Raw genomic sequence first — 22,429 nt, 5'->3', positions numbered from 1 at the left:
TATCAACGGTTACTCGCTGAGTTCCCCCGTTATCACTACACCCACGTTCTCATCAGTGGTGGCAAAGCACGGGGTGGAGCACCACATCCCCACTATCGGCCCCCCAGTCTACGTGCGGGCTCGACGCTTGGACTCGGCCAAGCTGGCGATGGCCAGGGAAGAGTTTGCCACCATGGAACGCCTGGGTATTGTACGACGATCGAATAGCCCATGGGCCTCACCTCTTCACATGGTGACGAAGGCCGATGGAGGGTGGCGCCCATGTGGAAATTTCCATCGACTGAACAACGCTACGGCCGCGGTCCGGTACCCGGTTCCACACATACAGGACTTTTCCGCCCACCTGGCCGGGGCTACCATCTTCTCCAAGGTCGACCTTGTGCGCGGATACCATCAGGTTCCAGTCCACCCACAGGATGTCCCCAAAACGGCGGTCATCACACCCTTTGGCCTGTTCGAGTTCCTGCGGATGCCTTTCGGCCTCAAGGGGGCGGCACAGACGTTTCAGCGCCTGATGGCCTCGGTGCTGCGGGACATGCCCTTCTTGTTTGTCTACCTGGATGACATACCGGTGGCCAGCACAGGAGCCGAGGAGCACTTGACCCACCTCCGGCTGCTGTTCGATCGCCTTAGCGAGCATGGGCTCATAGTCAATCCGGCCAAGTACCAGTTCGGCCGGGCGTCCCTTGACTTCCTCGGTCACCACGTCACTCCACAGGGGGCAATTCCCCTTCCCGTGAGGGTGGATGCCGTCGCCAAGTTCCCGCGCACCCGCACAGTGAAGGCCTTGCAGGAGTTCCTGGGAATGGTGAACTTTTATAACCGCTTCATTCCACATGCGGCCCACCTGATGCGGCCCTTGTATGGGGCCCTGCGGGGAAAAGGTTCTAACGACGAAGTGGAATGGTGTACGGAGCGAGACACGGCTTTCAACGCAGCCAAGACTGCACTGGCCGCCACGGCGCTGCTGGTGCACCCGTCCCCCACTGCCCAGGTCGCTCTCACAACGGACGCTTCGGATTACGCGGTGGGGGCGGTGTGTGAGCAGTGGGTGGGGGGTGCCTGGCAGCCCTTGGCTTTTTTCAGCAGGCAGCTCCGGGATAACGAGAGAAAGTACAGCACCTTCGACAGGGAGCTCCTGGGCCTCTTTCTCGCCACCAGGCATTTCCGGTTCCTGTTGGAGGGCCGTCGGTTCACCGCTTTCGTGGACCACACGCCACTGACATTCGCTATGGCCAAGACTACTGAGCCATGGTCCGGTCGACAGCAGCGGCAGCTCTCTGCCATCTCAGAGTTCACCACAGACATCCAGCACGTGTCGGGGAAGGATAACTCGGTTGCAGACTGCCTCTCCCGGGCGGTCGTGGGTGCAGTGCACCTGGGACTGGATTATACTTCTATGGCTGCGGACCAGGCCACTGACTCGGTTGTTGAAGCCTACCGGACAGGCCGTACGGGGCTGCGGCTGGAGGAGGTGGTGGTTGATGACGCTAAAACCATACTAGTTTGCGACGTCTCTACGGGGCAGCCGCGCCCCATGGTGCCTGTGAACTGGCGGCGCCGCATTTTCAACACCCTCCACGGCCTTTCCCACCTGAGCGTGAAAGCCTCCACGAAGCTGGTGGGGGCCAAGTTCGTCTGGCCAGGGCTAAAAAGGGACGTCAGGATGTGGGCTGGCTCCTGCGTGGCATGCCAGCATGCCAAGATACAGCGGCATGTTAAGGCTCCGTTGGCGCCATTCCTGGTGCCGGAGAGGCGATTCGATCATGTGAACATAGACTTGGTGGGCCCCCTGCCTCCCTCCCGCGGGTTTACCCACCTTCTCACCATGGTGGACAGGACCACCAGGTGGCTGGAAGCTGTTCCCCTCGTCTACTTCGGCAGCAGATGTGGCCCGGGCATTTATAGCATGCTGGGTTGCCCGGTTCGGCACGCCAGCTGACCTCACCTCCGACAGGGGTCCCCAGTTCACGTCGGAGCTCTGGACCACAGTGGCTGAGGGCCTGGGCATGAAGCTCCACCGCACTATGGCATATAGCCCGCAGGGCAACGGGCTTTGCGAGCGGTTCAATCGCTCTATGAAAGCGGCTCTGCGGGCCAGCTTTACAGACAGTAACTGGGTCGACCGCCTCCCGTGGGTAATGCTCGGCCTGCGTTCTGCTCCCAAGGAAGACCTCCGGGCTTCATCTGCCGAGTTGGTGTACGGTCAGCCCCTGCGAGTCCCGGGGGAATTTCTTCCAGAGGCTGGGTCCCCCTGGTCAGCTCAAGGGTATCGGGCAGCGTCCCGGGACGCGGCTGAGGCCTTTATTCCTGTTCCGACATCTCACCACTGCCTGCCCCGGTCCTATGTGCCCAAAGACTTGCAGTCAGCGAGGTATGTTTTTATTCGCCATGACAGCCATCGAACTCCCTTACAGCCCCCATACGACGGGCCTTTCCAAGTCCTGGAGGCTGGGCCGAAGAACTTTGTGGTGGACATGGGGGGCAAGCCTGAGCGGATCACGGTTGACCGTCTCAAGCCTGCACATTTGAATATCGACGAGCCTGTTCAGCTGGCCCTGCCGCCACGGCGGGGCGTCCCCCTGTGGCGGGTTCTGACCCAGCCCCGGTGCCCACCCGGGTTCGGAGGTCACCCAAGGTCCCGGATCCTCTTCCCACAAAACGGACCCGTTTTGGCCGGCTGATACGCCCCCCACCACGTTGACTGCTGGGGGGGGGATGGTTTGCAAGATGCAAAATTGTTTAGGGTGAATTCTGGGGGGGCCTTTGTAGTGACCTACAAAGGTGGGAAGGGGAGAGACATTCACCTGGTTGGCGGGGTACTTAATTGGGCGTGATGGGGGCGGGGTTTGGGGTTTTGATGTTCCACGTAGCACGGTGATTTTGAATGTGTTGGAAGTGTGGAGAATAAACGCTTCAACCATCTGCCTTTGCTTCTGGGTCTCATTCTCTGCACCTCCACAATATGATATATTACTTTATTAGTCAGCTTACGCTGAAATTTGTCTTGCGACAACAGCATGTATGCAACATATTCACACACTTGACATAGACACCAGAGACAGAAAAACAAAACACAAAAATGACATACATAGAGACATGAAGACAGGGGCAAAGTCCACCACCCCGCTTACCCCTGGCCCAACTCCTGATTAAGCCTTAAGGTCGACTGGTAGACAAAAGACTTTTTTAGTCTGACCTTATTGTATGCTGGAACACCATCTCCTTCCTGAGGGCAGCAGCCTATATTCTCAATATAACACGTTGCTAGTGTTTGATGTAATTTTCCTTACCAACCTTAGGACACTGCTATCACACATAGATGTATATAGCCTATGGAGTGGTTGTCCAACAATTTTTGAGCAAATGATCAGTTGTTGCAGCAGTTGTGCTTTTAGGGCTGCAGACAAACATTCATACCATGTGGTACTATAGTACTGAAGAACACTCATAATAACAGAAGTAAAAAACAAAAGAAGGATCTGTCTACTTGCACCAAAATATCTTAAACGGCGAAGGAAGTAGATTCTCTGCTTTGTTTTCTTACACACTGATTCAATCTGGTCTTTCCATGACAAGAGATGATGAAATACTACTTCTAGATATGTATACGAACATACTTGGTTGATCTGTTCACTGTGAAGAGCAATGGGAGATCTGTGTATCTCTGGTGGTGTACCAAAAATAATCTCTTCTGTCTTTTTTGTGTTAATGATGAGAGTGTTGTTATCACTCCATTCAAACACCTTATTTACTCTGTGTTGAAGCAGTCCGTGTCATCTGAGTACTTTAGAATGTGCTGGTCTGGTCCGGCAGTGCGACGTTCAGACAGACATTCCTCAGAATGACAGCTGTCAGTATAAAGGGTGAAGAGTATAGCTGAGCTTACGCAACCCTGGGGAGCACCAACATTAGTATTAATGCTGAAGAGAGGGTTTTGTTCACTTTCACTCTCTGTTCTCTATTGGTGAAAAAAGAGGCATACCAGTGAATTAAGTATGGATTCAGTTCCAACTGTACCATCTTTGACACTAGTTATTAGACTGTATTGTATTGAAAGCTGAATAACAGTCTAAGAACAACACCCTTGCATGATTATCCTTAGAAAGATCTACGTGTTTTGTAATTAGGTGAGCCAGTGTAGCAACCACATCCTCTGTACCGCAACGCTTCTTATAAGCAAACTGGCAGGGATCAACTTTGTCTTTGGTTATACTAACAAGGTGTTGTTACAGTATTCTTTCAAGTGATTTCATAATCACTGAAGTGAGAGCTATGGGTCTATAATCCTTGTGTTTTTTTGGACATTGGATTTTGGGCAGTGGTTTTATATATGAGATTTTCCAAGACAGAGGAATTGTATGTGTGTCTACAGAGGTTTGGAATATTGGTTGCCACACTGGAGCCAACTCAGATGAAAAATTCTTGAGAAGAAAAGCACTGCACTTATCCGGCCCATTAGCCTTCCTTGTATTATTAGTACACTGAAACACTTTCGTAACATCCTTTTCAGTGATTGTAATTCTGTCGAGGGGGCAGGTGTTACAGCCTTCAAGATTTCAGTGCACTTTGAGGAATTGTCCAATGATTCGAATCTGGCAAAGAAAGTATTTAGTTCATTGGTTGGGGACGACATTCTTGTCATTGATTTCATAGTGTCCCACGCCTTTTTGTGATTATTGGCATTAAACACATCCTCCAGACGCTGTCTTGGTGCCAATTTTGCCTGCCTCATTTTAGTTTTTAGCTTTTTTTCTGTCAATTTAAGTGCACTGAAATCTTTGTTTATGAAAGCTGTTTTCCTTTCATTTATTCCCTCTTTTATATCCTTGGTCACATATGATTTATTGTTTGGGTAGATTTTTATCTCGTTTGTAGGAACAACCATCTGTACACAAAAATTAATATAATCATTTGTAACTGTGGTAACTTCATCCAATGAACCGTCTCTAAAAGTGTCCCAATCAGTACAGTCTAGGCATGCTTTCAGTTGTTCCCTGCTTTGGTTTGTCCATGTCCTAATCACCTTCTTTTCTGGCTTACTTCTCTTTAGTTTTGACTTATAGACTTGAGTCATGCACACAACATTATGATTGGAAGTCAATATGGGCGGCCCAAATAGGCATTTGGAATATTTACATAGCACTTGTCCAGAATATTATTTTTCCTCGTCGCATCCTTGACATATTGTTCAAATCCCGGCAACACAGTGTCCAGATAACAATGGTTCAAGTCTCCTAGCACGATTCCTGGTGCCTCTGGATACTGCAGTTGAAGTTCATGTACACAGTTTGCGATGGTCTTTGCTGCTTGTGCAGCTCCTCCTGGCCCTTTAGGGAGCACATAAACAACAAACAGTAGAATGCAACCAAATTCGCGGGGCAAGTAGAATGGTCTTAAAGTCATGCCCAGGATCTCGACATCGGGATCGTCACACATCCTATTTTTTTTATAGAGTAGGGTCGACACCAGAGATCATTAATGTACACACATACACCACCTCCACTTCTGTCTGGTCGCACCAGGGTGAAAGAAAAAAGAAGAAAAAGAACGAGCACTACTCATGTCTACTTAACTATTTCATGCAACAATAATAATAATAATAATAATAATAATTTTATATATATATACATATATATATATATATATATATATATATATATATATATATATATATACACATATATATATATATATATATATATATATATATGTACATATGTATATATACATTTTTTGGTTGTGTACATATATTATGTAAGACCCCAGGAAGAATAGCTGTGACAATGCCACAGTTAATGGGGATCTGAATCAAATAAACATATAAACATATATACATATATATATATATATATATATATATATATATATATATATATATATATGTATATATATATATATATATATATATATACATATATACATATATATATATATATATATATATATATATATATATATATATATGCACTATATTACCAAAGGTATTGCTCACCCATCCAAATGATCAGAGTCAGGTGTCTTAATCACTTGGCCTGGCCACATGTGTATAAAATCAAGCACCTAGGCATGCAGACTGTTTTGACAAACATTTGTGAAAGAATGGGTCGCTCTCAGTAGCTCAGTGAATTCCAGCGTGGAACTGTCATAGGATGCCACCTGTGCAACAAATCCAGTCGTGAAATTTCCTCGCTCCTAAATCTTCCACAGTCAACTGTCAGCTTTATTATAAGAAAATGGAAGAGTTTGGGAACAACAGCAACTCAGCCACGAAGTGGTAGGCCACGTAAACTGACGGAGAGGGGTCAGCGGATGCTCAGGCGCATAGTGCAAAGAGGTCGCTGACTTTCTGCACAGTCAATTGCTGCAGAGCTCCAAACTTCATGTGGCCTTCAGATTAGCCCAAGTACAGTACGCAGAGAGCGTCATGGAATGGGTTTCCATGGCAGAGCAGCTGCATCCAAGCCATACATCACCAAGTGCAATGCGAAGCGCCGGATGCAGTGGTGTAAAGCACGCCGCCACTGGACTATAGAGCAGTGGAGACGCGTTCTCTGGAGTGATGAATCACGCTTTTCCATCTGGAAATCTGATGGACAAGTCTGGGTTTGGAGGTTGCCAGGAGAACGGTACATTTCGGACTGCATTGTGCCAAGTGTGAAATTTGGTGGAGGAGGAATTATGGTGTGGGGTTGTTTTTCAGGAGTCGGGCTTGGCCCCTTAGTTCCAGTGAAAGGAACTTTGAATGCTTCAGGATACCGAAACATTTTGGACAATTCCATCCTCCCGACCTTGTGGGAACAGTTTGGAGCGGGCCCCTTCCTCTTCCAACATGACTGTGCACCAGTGCACAAAGCAAGGTCCTTAAAGACATGGATGACAGAGTCTGGTGTGGATGAACTTGACTGGCCTGCACAGAGTCCTGACCTGAACCCGATAGAACACCTTTGGGATGAATTAGAGCGGAGACTGAGAGCCAGGCCTTCTCGACCAACATCAGTGTGTAACCTCACCAATGCGCTTTTGGAAGAATGGTCAAATATTCCCATAAACACACTCCTCAACCTTGTGGACAGCCTTCCCAGAAGAGTTGAAGCTGTAATAGCTTCAGAAGGTGGACCGACATCATATTGAACCCTACAGGTTAGGAATGGGATGGCACTTAAGTTCATATGTGAGTCAAGGCAGGTGAACAAATACTTTTGGTAATATAGTGTATATATATGTGTGTGTGTGTCTGTGTGTGTGTGTGTGTGTGCTGCTCACTGCAACATCATTTCGCACTACTGACTCGAGGAAAGTAACAGTTCAGTGCAGGTGTAAATTCCGTCTATTCGCTATATGATGCTTGACTATGAAGACTTGTTGGCGTCTCTCGCAGGAGAAAAGGTGAAAAGTAGTCTTCTAGTTTTTTTCAGCTACCTTTTGAACCGCGAATGTGACCAATGAAACACTTTATTATCGGGACTTGGACAAGGTAAAAATAACTTTGAGGCCGCGGGACAAATCTCAAACACAATGGAAGAGAATGAGAGGAAATTCTTCCTCTGACGATGCACTTAAATGACTTGTTCGCTTAAAAAAATGGGTGTATTTCTTACTGTTCCATCAACGTTTTGCATTATGAAGCCTTTAGCTTTGATCATCAGTCTGTGTTTTTTTGTTTGTTTTTTTTTGAAGCCTTGTTCCTTGTCACACTTTCTGTCTGTTCTCTCTGGGCCTCCAGCGATTTAAACAGTGTGTTGCCGACTTTCACCGTCTGCGTCTGATTCATGGCTTCCCCTCTTTTATTATTATTATTTTTTTTTTTTTTATCTCTGACTGTACAATCTTTCTCTCTGCGTTGATCATATTTGTTGAAAACCCCAAACCAGGAAAAGGTCAGACGGAATAATGACAGTGGCACCTGCTGCCTGGGAGGAAGAAACGCTGCTTCAAACTTTAAATCCTGCTTTTTTTTCTTATTCGTTGAGTCAAATCGAGTCTTCTGCAATTCCTCGAGTGTTTACTCTGTGTGTTTTAAAGCCGAGACAGGAAGTTTGCACTGACACATCTGACATGACGACCTTTCGCTGCTTTGACTTTAGCAACCGAATCTCCCTGCGGAGGAAAAAATACAACTTTATTATCTGACCTCTGCCTGCAGGGTCAATATTCCTCCTGATGTTATGATGACGAGGAGGAGGGAAGATGATGGGAGTCATTTGCACTTTAATTAATTTTCTGCCGCAGAGCGGAGACATTAATCACCTCACACGCACTTTAAAAAGCTCCTCCCTGCCACCGAAGTTTATCGGTAATTGATGTCATTGTGGTCGTGAAACAGCAGTCTGGCTTTTTTAGGTGTCAGGAGGGTGTTGAACGTGAGTTTAGCAGCTTTTAAAGCAACATCACATAGTTTTTCTACCTTTTTCTGTAGTTTTTTTATACTGCTGCTGCTGACTCATCACCCACATCATTTAATGGCTAAATCATTTAATTAGGACATATTTATAGGCTTATTTTGCAATTTCGTTGTTTTCTCAGTCTACAGTATAAGCTGATGAGCAGAAAAGGGGAGAATCCACATTCTGCACTTCTTTTTTCCTTTTGTGAACTTTGTTTGCCGTCCGGGATCCGGGGGATCTATTTTCCACGCTGCACCGCATCTCCGGCTTGTTAGCAGAGGTCACGTGCTTCCCAACTTACTGGTTTCATATGTTAAAAACATTCCCGAGACCCTCCCGCCACCGCAGCACACACACACACACACACACACACACACACACACCTCGCTCCACTGTGAACTCACCCTGAAACCTGAGCGCTGTCACATTCTCCTCCGCCGACTCACTCCTCTTGACCTACCTACCGTATTTTGCTTTTTTTTTTTTTCCATTTGTGTTTTTTTTATATACCTTTGTTTCTGCGATTCAAGAATAAACAACTTGGCGAAATGTCATCACATCCTACTGAGTCCCAGAGAGACCCCCCACATATGCACCCCCGCCCCCCACACTGCCCCCCCTCGCCGGGGGAGCTGCTGCTACGTTGACACTCGACATTAAATGCCGTCTCACATCGCGTTTCGCCATGACAACAACAGCGTTGCAGTACGAGAGGGGCCTTTCAGAAAATGCCATTCTCAGACGGCGGGCGGCTAGCGAAGCGTGTCCTATTGATATTGTACACTTGTGGGTGACAGGCGGCAGCGGCTCCGTTGTGTCTCCGGGCTCTTGAATTTAAAGCGCCGAGACGCATTTCCTCCTCGACGGCTACGCGGCCTTGAAAAGAAGTAGCGAGGCAGCGCCTCGATAATGAGCACAGTTTCCTCCGGCTGAAGGTTATTTATAGAAAAGTCAACGCAAGATGCCGCTGGGGGGCGTAAAATTAAATCCATCCTGCACTGCCGCCTGCTGAAACACAAACACGCCCCTCTGTGATTTCACAAAGGGGACACTGATACCTTTTCCACATGTCCAGCCCAGGTATTGGCTCCTCCCACTAAGACAACCTTGATTTTTGCACCACCCAACCCTCCCGTCCAAACATGTGGAAGGTCTAACAGAGTTTCAGCAGGAGGCTGCAAACACAGGGCTAACCACAGCAGCTTTCTGCGGATTTAATGAGGTTTCGGGATGACTGAAAAGCAAAGATGTGAAAAAAGAAGGAATGTGGGACCTTTAAAATTCATCGATCTGACACACACACACACAGACAAACATAAACACACACATTTGTACATCCATCCGTATATGCGCACATACACACAATTCTCTAAGTTATTTCTGGTTATCTTCTCCTCATCTTCTTATCTTCATCTCCTTTTTTCATTTTCTTTATTAATATATCTGCTCATTATTCACATTTTTTTTATTATTTGCTTTGGTTATGACACAGTATTGTGTCTTGTTGTCAGTTGCCCTCTCTGTCCTTCTCTCCCCTCTTGCCCCTCACCAAGGTCCGCTCTTATTCTGTCTTTCACTCCCGGTCCCTCCCTCAATCTAGTCGTGGCGAGAATATCATTAATACAATAAAATATAATAAAACCACTCAACAGGTAGTTCCTGAATCGACCTGTGTGATTCACACTCTCAGGTCACAAGCTCTACCTTTGAGAACAAATCTGTCTGCCATCATAAAGACATTCAGAGCCATTTCTGCTTGTCATTATGGTCAGACAGGACAAGGGAGAAATAAATAAATAAACAAAATAAAATTCCTGAACGACAGTAAAATAGTTGTGGAGGAGAAGTCAAAGAAAAAAAAAATGACCTTCAGGGCTCTGAGTCGACCTCTAAAACTTCCAGCTGATGATTTGAGGAAGAGAGCAAAACCTTTTTTTTGGGGAGGGGGTGGACAAATTTTCCAGACTGATGATGGTGCATCCCTGCTGCTTTTCTTCAGCAGCGTCAGGAGTATTTGGCATTTACCAGAAGTCCCGCCCACTGAAATCCACCCATTCCTCAGCACTCGCCATCGAGCATCGACGTGTTAAGGTCACAGTTTCGATCATGTATGTATATATATACTGTGTATATAACAGTGGCGGCTGCTGGTCTTTTAAGGAGGGGAAGCTCATTTTCGGCCTATATCATAAAATGCGTTTGTTTACTTATACATAAACTCATAAAATATATACATAAAAAAAAAAAAATATATATATATATATATATATATACACACATATATATATATATATATATATATACATGAATACATATATGTATACATATATGTATGTATATATGTATATATATATATATATACATATATATATATATATATATATATATATATATATATATATATATATATATATATGTATACTAGAGCTGTCAGTCGATTAAAAAAATTAATCCGATTAATCGCATGGTTTTCCATAGTTAACTCATGATTAATCGCAAATTAATCGCATATTTTTTATCTGCTCTAAATCTACCGTAAACTGATATTTTACCATTTTTTTTATAATCACATCAACATGGAAGTAGGCACATACTTGCTTTCTGCAAATGCAGCATGTTTATTCGTGTTGGAGCAATGACAAGTACTACTAACAAAACAAAAGCATAGGGTAAAAAAAAATATATAAACTCAAGCCCAACAAAGATAACAGATAGGCATAACTGTAACATTACATACTCATTCATTCATTCATTTTCCATACCCGCTTAGTCCCGAGCTCAGGGTCACGGGGGTCTGCTGGAGCCTATCCCAGCTGTCATAGGGCGAAGGCAGGGGACACCCTGGACAAGTCGCCAGTTCATCGCAGGGCCACATAGAGACAAACAACCATTCACACTCACATGCACACCTACGGACAATTTAGAGTCTTCAATTGACCTCACATACATGTTTTTGGAGTGTGGGAGGAAGCCGGAGATACAGTGATACAGTGATACAGTGTACTGACAAATATAACATACAAATATGATCGAATTTGTCATTCGGTTTTTATTTTGAAAGTAGTTTATTTTGAAAATTCACCGGATTTTCTAGTTTTTTTTAGCGACTTCCTGTACTGTTGACGAGGATCGCTCGCGGCTCGCGCACAAAATAGAGCAGACGCCGAAACGACAACTGCATGGCGCGAGCCGCGCGCCTGTTTGCGTTTAGTGTGAACCACCACATTGATTAACGTGGGCGCCGAATGGAAGCGCTCGGTGCTTCGCTTCCACGTCCAGTGAACTGACTTTAAATGCATGGCGCGATCCGCGAGGGGAGCCGCGCGCCTGTTCGCGTCTGGTTTGAACTACTACATTGATTAACATGGGCGCCGAATGGAAGCGCTCGTTACAGTAAATGCATATCACTTTTGTCCTGTCAAGACTGCCATCTGGCAGGGTTTTGAAGTGGAACTTTCCATTTACAATTGACGCCTTATCCATGTTAGTCCTTCCTAGTGCTCATCGCTCATACACTCAGTGTCTTTTTCTTTTATTGTTGTGTTTACAAGCCGGCTGCAAGCGTGTGACTGTGTGCTGTGAGTCAATTAATTTCCCGTTTCCACAATCTACGGAGCGGCCAAAGGTTCAAAAAGCACCGTGTGCGTTAATCACGCGAAAAAAAATTGTCGGCGATTAAAGCGATGTTGAGATACGCGTTAACTTTGACACCCTTATTATATATATATATATATATATATATATATATATATATATATATATATATATATATATATATATATATATATATATATATATATACATATATATATATACATATATATATATATATATACATATACATATATATACATATACATATATATATATGTATGTATATATATATATATATATATATATATATATATATATATATATATACATATATATATATATATATGTATATATATGTATATATATATATATATATATATATATATATATATATATATATATATATATACATATATATATATATATATATATATACATATATATATATATATATACATATATATTATATTTGGTTCCGGGGTCGCAGGGAAAACAAAAATATTTTGTGCAGTCGTTTTGCAGGAATCCCGCTGTTTCTGCAGGAGACGGGGCGGCTTGCATGAGATGGAGAAACAGTGGGAGAGTGAGAGAGAGGGAGGGAGGGGGCGGGGACTTCAAGGACGGTAGGCATCGTCGGGGGGACTTGGAGTCTGTGGAGACGTTGTTCGCTGGTTTCGTTAGATATTTTTCTTGTTTGCATTCATGAATCAGTGCCAACAGCGCCAACAGACCTTCGACAACACATCCAGCAACACAAACACACACACTGTAAAACCCAACTTGTTGTTTCAAATGAAAAATTCAAGTGTTCATGCTGCCTCGAAAATTTATTTTAAAACAATGTAAAAAAATAAGTTAACTCAATTAAATATTAGCATTTGATACAACAAGGGGTTGTTGAGACAACTTGATATTAATTGTTGATCTCACTTTTTTTTTGTCACATTTAGTTGAAACAACCCAACATCATTTTTTACAACTCCATCAATAGTTGATATATTATGACGTCTATAGTTGATGTAACTAAACTGACTGCCATCTATAGTTTGTACAACATGGCATCTATTGTTCATTCAACTTGCACTTTTGTGTATATTGTTGGGAAATTGTAATGAACCACACACAAAGCTCTAATTCAAGCCTTTTTTATTAGTAAAGTGCATTTATTTAAGTGTGAAGTTCAGCAAAAAATTTTTTTGCAAAGCACTAAAGTCAACCAAACATAAAATTGTGCAACATTCGATAACCAGTGCAATCACAAAAACGCAAAAAACATGAATACTGCCTCAGTCACTGCAGTTGCCCAAAAATAAAATTGCACAACATTCTATAACCAGTGCAATTACAAAATTACACAAAACGTGCATTAATGCCTTAAAGTCAATGCAGTCGCCTAAAAATAAAAGTGCACAACATTCTATAACCAGTGCAATTACAAAATTGCACAAAACGTGCATTAATGCCTTAAAGTCAATGCAGTCGCCCAAAAATAAACACAAGCACAGCATACCATAAACAACCAGTGCAATTATGGAAGAAAATCACATGCAAGTATTGCATACACATGCGCAAAACATGTGCATTAAAAATGCACTAACAACCTGTGGTATTACAAACCTGAAACAGGAGAAGAACGTGCAAAAATATTGCATCAATGTAGACAACGAAATGAAAATGTAAACATGTGTGTGAGACTGGAAACTAAAAAAAAAACTTAAATCAGTCACCTGTATTTTGCTTACACAATCATTCTTAAAAGTTTGTTTCTCAAACCATGAACCAACGCAGAGCACTGCCTACCTCCAATGTCCATGAGGACTTTCTGAATCACTTCAAAAGTGTACCTCAAGCATTTGGGATAGTCGATGTTCAGAGTGTAAAGCAGACCCATCAGCAGTTCCACAGCTTTAGGAAAATCGTTGAGGGATGAAAAGATGATTTTTCCTTCGAGGACCACTCCAAAACCGATCTCTTCAACTCCATCTACCACCTTGAGGATGCCAACAGCCATTCCCTTGGTCATGTCCTCTTCAGAATCTGTGGCCTAAAACAAGTAGACAAACAATTATGGTGTTGCGTTTCAGCAGCAAGAAACACGTGGTTCATAAACCTTTTATCTTGAGACCCAAAATAGACTATACTGTCTTTTCAGGGTCACAACTGTGCATTTGATACAGATCGTCTATAAGCTCTACACATCCCATACTGCAAGTATGCATTGTGGGTTTGTAGATCTGTTTGTCTATTGCACGCACATAGGCACACCTTTGACACCCATTTACTAAATCAATACAAGATACAAAAGAGTGATGGCGTAGGAAGCAAAAATAAAAAATATACCTGAACAGGCTTGCAAAATGAGGGTGCATCTTCTTTCAGGAAGTGGGCTGGCCCATTAACACGACGGCCCTCTTGCGTTGGTTGGAACACTAAAAACACAGAACCAATGGAACATCAGAAAAAATAATTGTATTTCTTGTTTTTGCATCTTCAGGGTTCATTTTACACTACATGCAATTCATCCAATCAGAGAGAAAAAAAAACAGGTAAATAGCAAATGAAACAAATCAGGTATTTTCCCTGCAATACCCTTTTCTACTATCCAGCAACAATGATAAATTGTATATATTATGGGGCATATTAAAAGCAAATGTGATTTTAGCATGCTTACATCACTATCCAGACTCTTCAAAAGGTTCTTCAGTTCCACCAAACCAGTCTTAGCTCTGTAGATCTCAAGAAACCTTGACAAATACTTATCAAGTCCAGCAAAGAGGGCGCCCTTGAGCTCAATAGACATTAAACGAGTGAATTCTGCTTCAATCTAGGAGGCAAAAAAAACAAAACACAATGCAAGGTATTTGCTGTTAATTCAATATTACTGATATACAACTGCTTCAACATTTTATAATCCATGCACTCTTTACAGATACATCCTTTACTCATTTGTAACCTACAAGTACATCATTACCTGACGTTCAGAAAACAGTGCTGGCCATTTAGCTTTGATGTCAGCTATAGCTTTCTTCTTCTTCATTTCTGCCACCATTGCTGTTCTTTCCTCATCAAGAGAGTGTGGTGTTTGTCCTTGTGGAAGGTCTGGCAGGAAATTAACTTCTGATTTTTTAGCTCTTTTAAGAGTCTTTTGACCAGATTCACAGGATAACCGAGAGTTGATCTTGACCTCTGGACATCCAGCCACTCGTAGCTTCTGTCTGAAGTTCCCCATCTTGAACCTTAAACTAAACTTCCAACAATACCACCCACAGGTAGAACCAAGTTCCCTCAGACATGGGTGTTTGTTGATAAGAGCTTGTGCCACTAAGTCATATTCTTCACGTGTTGGGTATGGGCTGTGGACATAAATAGCTTCTGCAAGTTTTTCCAAAATGTCTGATTTCATGTCCTTGGGGATGTCAAGAAGGGTTCCATCCTTCAGGAAGGCTTCATTCCCTTGCTTTAACCTCAGCTCCACATCAAATGTAAATTTTGGGATTTCAAATGGCTGAGGCAGGTGACGAGGACGTTTTGCAGATGGTCCTGGGCTCTCCTCAGAAGATGGCAAACTTGCAGTGTCCAACGTTGATTCAGAATTAAAATCTGGAACAGGTTGACTATGCACTTTCAAGGTGGCTCTGTCTTTAGGCAGCTCGGACATTGAACTAAAATTGCATAGCTCGTTATCAAACATTGGATCTTGAAATTGCAATATTAAATCTCCTTCCAAGCCAAGTTTTTCTTTGAGAATCAAGTGCAGGTCATCAACTGTGTCAGGGAGGTTCTCAATAGTGATTCTCCTAATGTCATGTTCAGTTAAAATGACATGCAGCAACATGCTCAGTCCCTATTGGAAATGACAAAAAAAATGCACATTTTGTTAATTAGCAATGTCATTATCATTGATCATACTATTGACCTTCACTATGACCATCACAGAGATTACCCTTTAAATATGTTAAAGAAATACCTCAATTTAGTAAGAACGCCTTTGGAGAAATCAGAAGTCTGCCTTGCACCTTGTAGGCTAGGAGAGGAATGTAGTGGTTCAGCTCTGCAGGTTCAACCACAACTGGTAGAGAATCATCAGCACTGCATATTTCAAAACATCTGTAGTGATCCAAGTACCAAGTTGAGAAAGATTGAAGAACAATGAACGCCTTCTTGTCCACTATCAAAATGTAAAGAATTTGGCAAAAAATCGGGAGTCCACATGTGCTTCCAAATGCTGCAAACATCCCTTTTACATGCCATGTATAAAGGCTGTTGTAGCAACTGATGCAGTTTTCAGGTGACAGAATTTGTGCTGAATTGCCAGTTTAACAGGGAGGGGCAACGTATCTATGCAATTTTGTATGATCCTTTCTACTTCCACAGCTGGCTTGAAGAGGCTTGGCATTTGAAAATGGTATGCCAACATTAGCTGGTGTCTGTTTGCCAGAGACAGGACAATGTTTTTGAAGTTATTAAGCTCACGGACAGCTTTTTTTTTTTAAATAACTGTGTTTTGCTTCAAAGCGAATTGTCCAGAAGTCAACGACAGGCCCAAAACATCGAATCAGATGGGGATAATGTTCAAGAAAATTATGTTTGGGTTTCAGTTTCACATCTGGAAATAGTTCTTTCAAAAGTGTCCGATGTTCAAAGATCTTTGCTTCCAGGTAACAAATGCTTTCACTTGTAAAAGTTGAAGATGCCAATATTTCAACAATGTCTTTTAGTTCCAGAATCAAGGACCAGGCATCATCATTTTCAGGGACTTCATCACCAATAATAATTGGCAACAATCTTAACAAAGTCCAGTTTTCATGTCCATTTCCTCCAATTGTTCCAGTCAAATGGAAATTTACAGGAATTCTTTGAGGAGAGTTGGTTTTGTCAGAAGTACTGTAGGGCAGTATTTAGATGATCTAATGTGAAATATGTCCTGTCAATCAATTTTTTCAGGCACAAACAAAGTTCAAAAGGTACAATGCCTTCTAAAAGGTCGTGCAAAAAGTCTGTTATACAATGAAAGTACTGTAGTTCATTAAGAACACACACACTTTTTACACCATTAACACTTTTCAATTTAGGGTTTTCATTGAGCTTAGAGATGTCCAGGTTGTGTGACTCCTTTGTTCTCAGTACAAATGATCCACATCTTACAGAGCAAGTCTGAATGTCTTTCTTGGAAGCAACGCAAAATCTGCAAAAGTGTTCCACATTAAAATCCAAATTATCTGACGAAACGTATATTACTGTGCCTCTGACAGAGGTTCCTAACCTATTGATGTAAATTCCCTGATTTTCAAGCAACTGTAGGTCTTTCAAGAGTGGTTTAACAATTTGATCATAACCAAAAGTTTTAACATCTTGAGTTTTGCACAGAGCTGCCAGAAATATTGTTGACAATGATGATCTGTCTCTTAGAGGAAAATCTGCAATAACCCAATAGATTGCACACAACTTGTGTTTTTTTTCTTGAGGTGCCAAAAGGGTTACAGATTTCAAAATCATCAATATATAAAGCCAAAGAAACACAAAGATCTTCACTATTAACAAGTGGATTTTCTTCTTTCTTTCTTGACAATTCATTTTAAGGTTTACCCCCCCAATAGGTCTGTCTCGTAAAAGTCTGTGTTCTTTTAGATGTTTGTTTAGCAATTCCTGTGATCGAAAAACTAGCGGACAGTCACTGTAAATACAGGGCAAAGCACAGTTTCTTCCATAATGTCCATGAACAGCTCTGTAATGTTCAATTATTCTTTTGCGATTTAGTGTGAAGTAGGTGCAGAACTTACAAAGCCAACGCATGCAGAAGGGATTCTTATCATGTAACCTAGAGAACACACACACAAACAGTTGGTTAGGACAGATGTGACTTGATATTTAAAGTATTTTTTTAATCAACCTACCTGAAATATCTTTAGAAAAAAAAATCTTCATTTCAATTTCAGAAGTGTCAGTCTATCATGACTAAACATCTTTAAGATGGTAACTTCAATGAGTGGCAGTTCAACATGGCAACAAAGTAAAATGGGTCTCCTGGCTGCACAATAAGGTAAAGAAGAAAGAATGAAGTGCCGGCAACAGAAAGAGCACAGTTCTGTGTTTTCCACCAAAGGAACTCCAACTCAAGGAAAAATGATCACCTGGTTTAACCTTAACACTTTGTCTAAGGGGCCGTTTAAACGCATCCAGCGATTCATTAAAATTGTGTGTGTGTGTGTGTGTTTAAACCACATGTGAAAAAAAGATGCATATACATGCTTAGGCAGTAAAAACTGCGAGTTTACTGCCTAAACGGGGGAAAGTACAAAAAGAACACCGGCGGCACGCTACAGGCTGTGTGGAATTACAAGTATGGCAAATTGGAAGTACGCAATTGCGTGAAGTCTGGGCCAATTCACTTTATCGACAACAATTTTACCGACAATTTCGCGCAATATCATTAGTAAAACAGACCACTTCTCCCGTATGTGTGGGCACACTAAGAGTGGGGGGTGGGGGTGGAGGTTCGTTTTAACGGCCCCAATTTATGGAGGCCAAAGGCCTGATGTAATTTGCGGGACTCCGTGGTCATACGTTAACAAAGTTTTATATCGAAACTATGACCGAACATTTTTTTAAACAGTTCTGCTGTATGCCTGCTAACAATTCGGTTCGCGTTAACTAGTTAGAATACTTACGCGCGCACACACACACACACACACACACACACACACACACACAAATCCGGTAAACCGCGTAATAAAGAACCGTAAAACAAGTCGTAAGTCTTGCCGGTTAAAAATCATTAACACTCACCTTCAAACAAGTATTTCGCCAAGGTATTTCACAAGGCCTTTTTCTTGTTTTATTCGTCGTTTTCTTCAAACTTGCCGCTTTTCTTCTCTCAGTCTTCTTCTGGTGGGAGGTACGAAGCCACGCGATGTCAGGACGTCGCACATGATGACGTGCAACATCAAGTCAACTCAACGCACGTCAACTTTAGTTATTTTGTTAACATAACTATTTGTTATGTTTGAGTCAATGTTCATGAAGTTGCAACACTGTCAACTGATTATTTTGATTTGAAATGACTTTTTTAGCAAACCTTTATTATATTGACTAGAACTTTCTAATTAAAATAACAAAAAAGCACTGTTGGGTTTTACAGCAGACACACAAGCAGCCAGACGAGCCGCGCACAGAGTTTGAAGGTGACCTATTATACTCATTTTCGGGCTTTTGTATTTGATATAAGGCCCCTCCAGAGCAGCAACGCACGATTTTCCGCGCTGAAAGCTTTTTAGATTTGCGTATCTCGCGGCTCGTTTCCTCGTATTTCATGCATCCCGCGAAAGCGGTCTGTTTCACTTCACTCCACCCCCAGCCTTGCCGGTGCACGCCCCCGCCCGGCCCACTCCGCTGTGATTGGTCACACTCTTCGTCGCCGCTGAGCCTCACTTCCTCAGTTTGCCGGTGCCGGAGTGAAGAGTAAACGGCAAACTTTACGAAACAGGCACAATTTAAACACTTACCGTCGTGAAGGCTTCACTCTTTAGCAGCTGTTTACCGGCTAATCCAGTTTCGTACGGACCCAGCGCGGGCTGAGTTACGGCCGCAAGGCGGACCGAAGGTCCCTGGACGTTTTTTGTGCCTTCCGTGTCCCCGTAAATATATTTTATTTACTGTGTACTGACCGCGTTTTTGTTTTGTAGTTTGACATTTTAATAGGGCTTAGAATGATTTGGTTTCATACTGTTGACTTGCATCAAAACACTGTCCTAGCAGAGAAAATATGTACTCTGAAACGATCACTTCAGTCATAGAGTCGTTTATTATTAGACAAGAATATCTGCACAACTTAAGTCCACACCAAGCACAAAGCAGGAAGAGCTCTATACAACCCATGTTACCATGCTGGCAGCATGAACATCGCTATAAGGAGTGAAACTTGCGAGTCAAAATCGCTGCCTCTTCAGTTTCGCTGCCAGCGAAAACAACACACATAACAAGCAGAGCACGGAGTTAGCGGTGGTGGCTAACAGTTCATCAACACGATTCAGCGGTTGTACGTTGCAAGTAGTCTTAAAACTAATGTTGCATGAGGTCTCAGTACACTCACAGTCCTCATACATGTTTTCAAATATAGCCGTGGCTGACTCTTCTCTCGTCGTCCACCGTCCGAGTTGAGCCCGTCTCCCTCCCGTTGCCGACCGGACGAGAGGGGTCTGGCTGCAGACCGGTGTTCCATCGCATCCGCATTAGGCTGAACAAACCTCCAACATTTTCTCTGTTCGTTCCACTCCGACGGTTGTGGTCCATGGTGCTTCGGTAGTCGCTCAGTATTTTATATTTTTTAATTTCCCTGACACCGAAAAAACATTTTCTTGGAGCAGCGCATTGCGACATCACTTCCAGGGCAGAGCGGCGGAGGGCGGAACTATGGGCGGAACCAGTCCAAGAGTGTGCCTGAGCTTGGCCATGAAAGGAGCTCCGGCACACAACTACGTCATTGCGTGCCCAGTGTTGAAAAAATCTCCGTGAACAGAGCGTTTAGAACCATGCCCAACAATTTGCAGGGCTCACGTCCAAACGCATGAACCTCATTATTTCACAATTTTCGATCGTTTGACGATAGGATTCAACACTGTAACAGTTTTTAAAGCTCAGAAAAGTGGAAAAGCATCATAGATGTCCTTTAAAGGGAATTATTCAAGAATTCAAATGAACCCGCTGACCTCCTTTTTATCTTCTTCTTCGTCTTGTCCTTCTTCTTCACCTGGAAATGTTTTTGCAAACTCTGTAGTATGCAGACCAGGTCCCTAGGTGGCAGCGCACTATTCCAACTTAACACTTCCTTCTTCTACTTCCTGATGTACAATAATGGGTAGTACACACACGCATATATATATATATATATATATATATATATATATATATATATATATAGTAGAGTCCTCTTTATGTTATATTCAGTTTTTGATTTAACCAGCACCCATCGGCCCTCTCCCTCAGTTCAGTTTTTGTTTGGTGTTTGTTGCCCCTTTATTTTTCCAAAACAGTGCGCAATAAATTTACTTTACCTGAACACCTTGATTTTGTGTTACTTCCCTTTTCCCCTGCGAGCCGGGGTTGTAACATCCACTACAAAAAAACACAAACACTAGTGAACAATACCACACAGTGCTCGTGGTTCAACCATGGATTGTGTGCAAAGTGAAAATAAACACAATAAAATCGATTTACTCTTTATTTATTTTCTTTTGAGTCGGCGGACTGGGATATTGAGGCAAGAAATCTAAATGACTAAAATGTTAGCAAACTTTTGCTGGCGCGACTCCAAGTCAATCTTAATATGGACCTTTTAAGGCTTTGTGTTCTAAAATAACTCAAAGCAGAAGTTTCACTCTGTTGTATATCCGCACTGTCTTTTCACGAGCGATCTTTCATTCTGTTCTCTGTGGTGCTAATGTTTTTAGAGAGCTCCTGCTTCTTTAAACACGGCATGCTTCATGTGTTCTTCTTCTTCTGCCTTCAAGGAGTAAACTTGCAGGTACTATATCGTTTTTAGTTGTTTTCCAGCATATCCATGTAAACAGGATTTTTTTTTTTGACTACGGCTTTCGTGTAAACGCGTTTTATTTCTCAAGAGTGTTTTTCAAAATGTGTGGTTTCAAAAAAAATCTCTCTCCGTGTAAATCGCCCCTTAATAAACTTTGCAACAGACTGCAGCTGAACATCGACTGCTGTTGCCACCTTGATTTCAGGGATTCCCTTCACTACACCTAGCCACATAGCACGCAACCTCACTATGTGCATCAGTCTCTGTGCACGTGCTGGCCAGTGGACTGCGTGACAGGGTGTCTGCGAGTTTTTCGTGGAGTATACTCTGCTAGCCTCATGAGAAGGTGGTGACATCGTAGCGGCACGTTGTCCAGGTTGCTGTTAATAATGAGGGGCCCAAGTGGCTTGTGATCCATTATCCACTTGAACTGCTCCAGCCCCCTGAGGTATCTGTCAAGTTTCTCACACGCCCACACACCAGCTAGACCCTCCCATTCTTTTTGGGCATAGCGGGTTTCAATTTCTGTGAGGTGCTTGGAGAAATACGCCATAGTGATGTGCATATCGATATCTTTATTGATATATCGATCACTAATCAGAGTAAATATCATATATCATATCGATAATTTTAAGAAAATATCGATATTTATTTTTGACCACAGCCAAGGTGACTTTCTTCCGACTACTGTAATGCACCAAAGCCTACTGCGGATGCGCAGTGTGCACGCTCGGCAGTCCGCAAAGAGTGCATGACGCACACAGCACACAGAGAGTTACAGAGTCAGACTCGTCAGTGAAGAAAAAGAAACTGAGTGTTTTTGGCCCTGCTTTTCGACAGCTGATAAAAAACAGTGCACTGTGTGATTTACAGTGTTGTGCTTGAACGCGTTCAATGAACGATTGTTCATGAATTCGTT

General features: G+C 42.8%; 2 long non-coding RNA genes across 3 annotated transcripts in view; both read right to left on the bottom strand.

Annotated features, from left to right (window-relative positions):
* Positions 1–20,440, bottom strand: part of LOC142890611 (uncharacterized) — a 151,990-nt gene extending 131,550 nt beyond the window's left edge. The window contains exon 1 of the long non-coding RNA XR_012927091.1: positions 20,321–20,440. This is a non-coding gene — a long non-coding RNA (uncharacterized LOC142890611). The remainder of the gene's footprint in view (positions 1–20,320) is intronic.
* LOC142890814 (uncharacterized) lies at positions 12,817–15,008 on the bottom strand. Of its 2 annotated transcripts, XR_012927129.1 has the most exons (4): positions 14,953–15,008; positions 14,653–14,805; positions 13,696–14,025; positions 12,817–12,989 (listed from the first exon to the last, which is right to left on the bottom strand). It is a non-coding gene; the product is annotated as an uncharacterized LOC142890814 (long non-coding RNA). The 2 variants fall into 2 exon arrangements; XR_012927127.1 differs by lacking the exon at positions 12,817–12,989 and having other exon boundaries at positions 13,683–14,025.
* Positions 20,441–22,429: the final 1,989 nt, after the last annotated feature.

The sequence above is a fragment of the Nelusetta ayraudi genome, unplaced genomic scaffold (genome assembly GCF_046127955.1).
Source record: "Nelusetta ayraudi isolate G7.1 ecotype Tasmania unplaced genomic scaffold, CSIRO-AGI_Nayr_v1 ptg000003l, whole genome shotgun sequence".
Classification (NCBI taxonomy): domain Eukaryota; kingdom Metazoa; phylum Chordata; class Actinopteri; order Tetraodontiformes; family Monacanthidae; genus Nelusetta; species Nelusetta ayraudi.
Note: the sequence above shows the minus strand (reverse complement) of the source record. Positions and strands in the feature narration are given on the sequence as shown.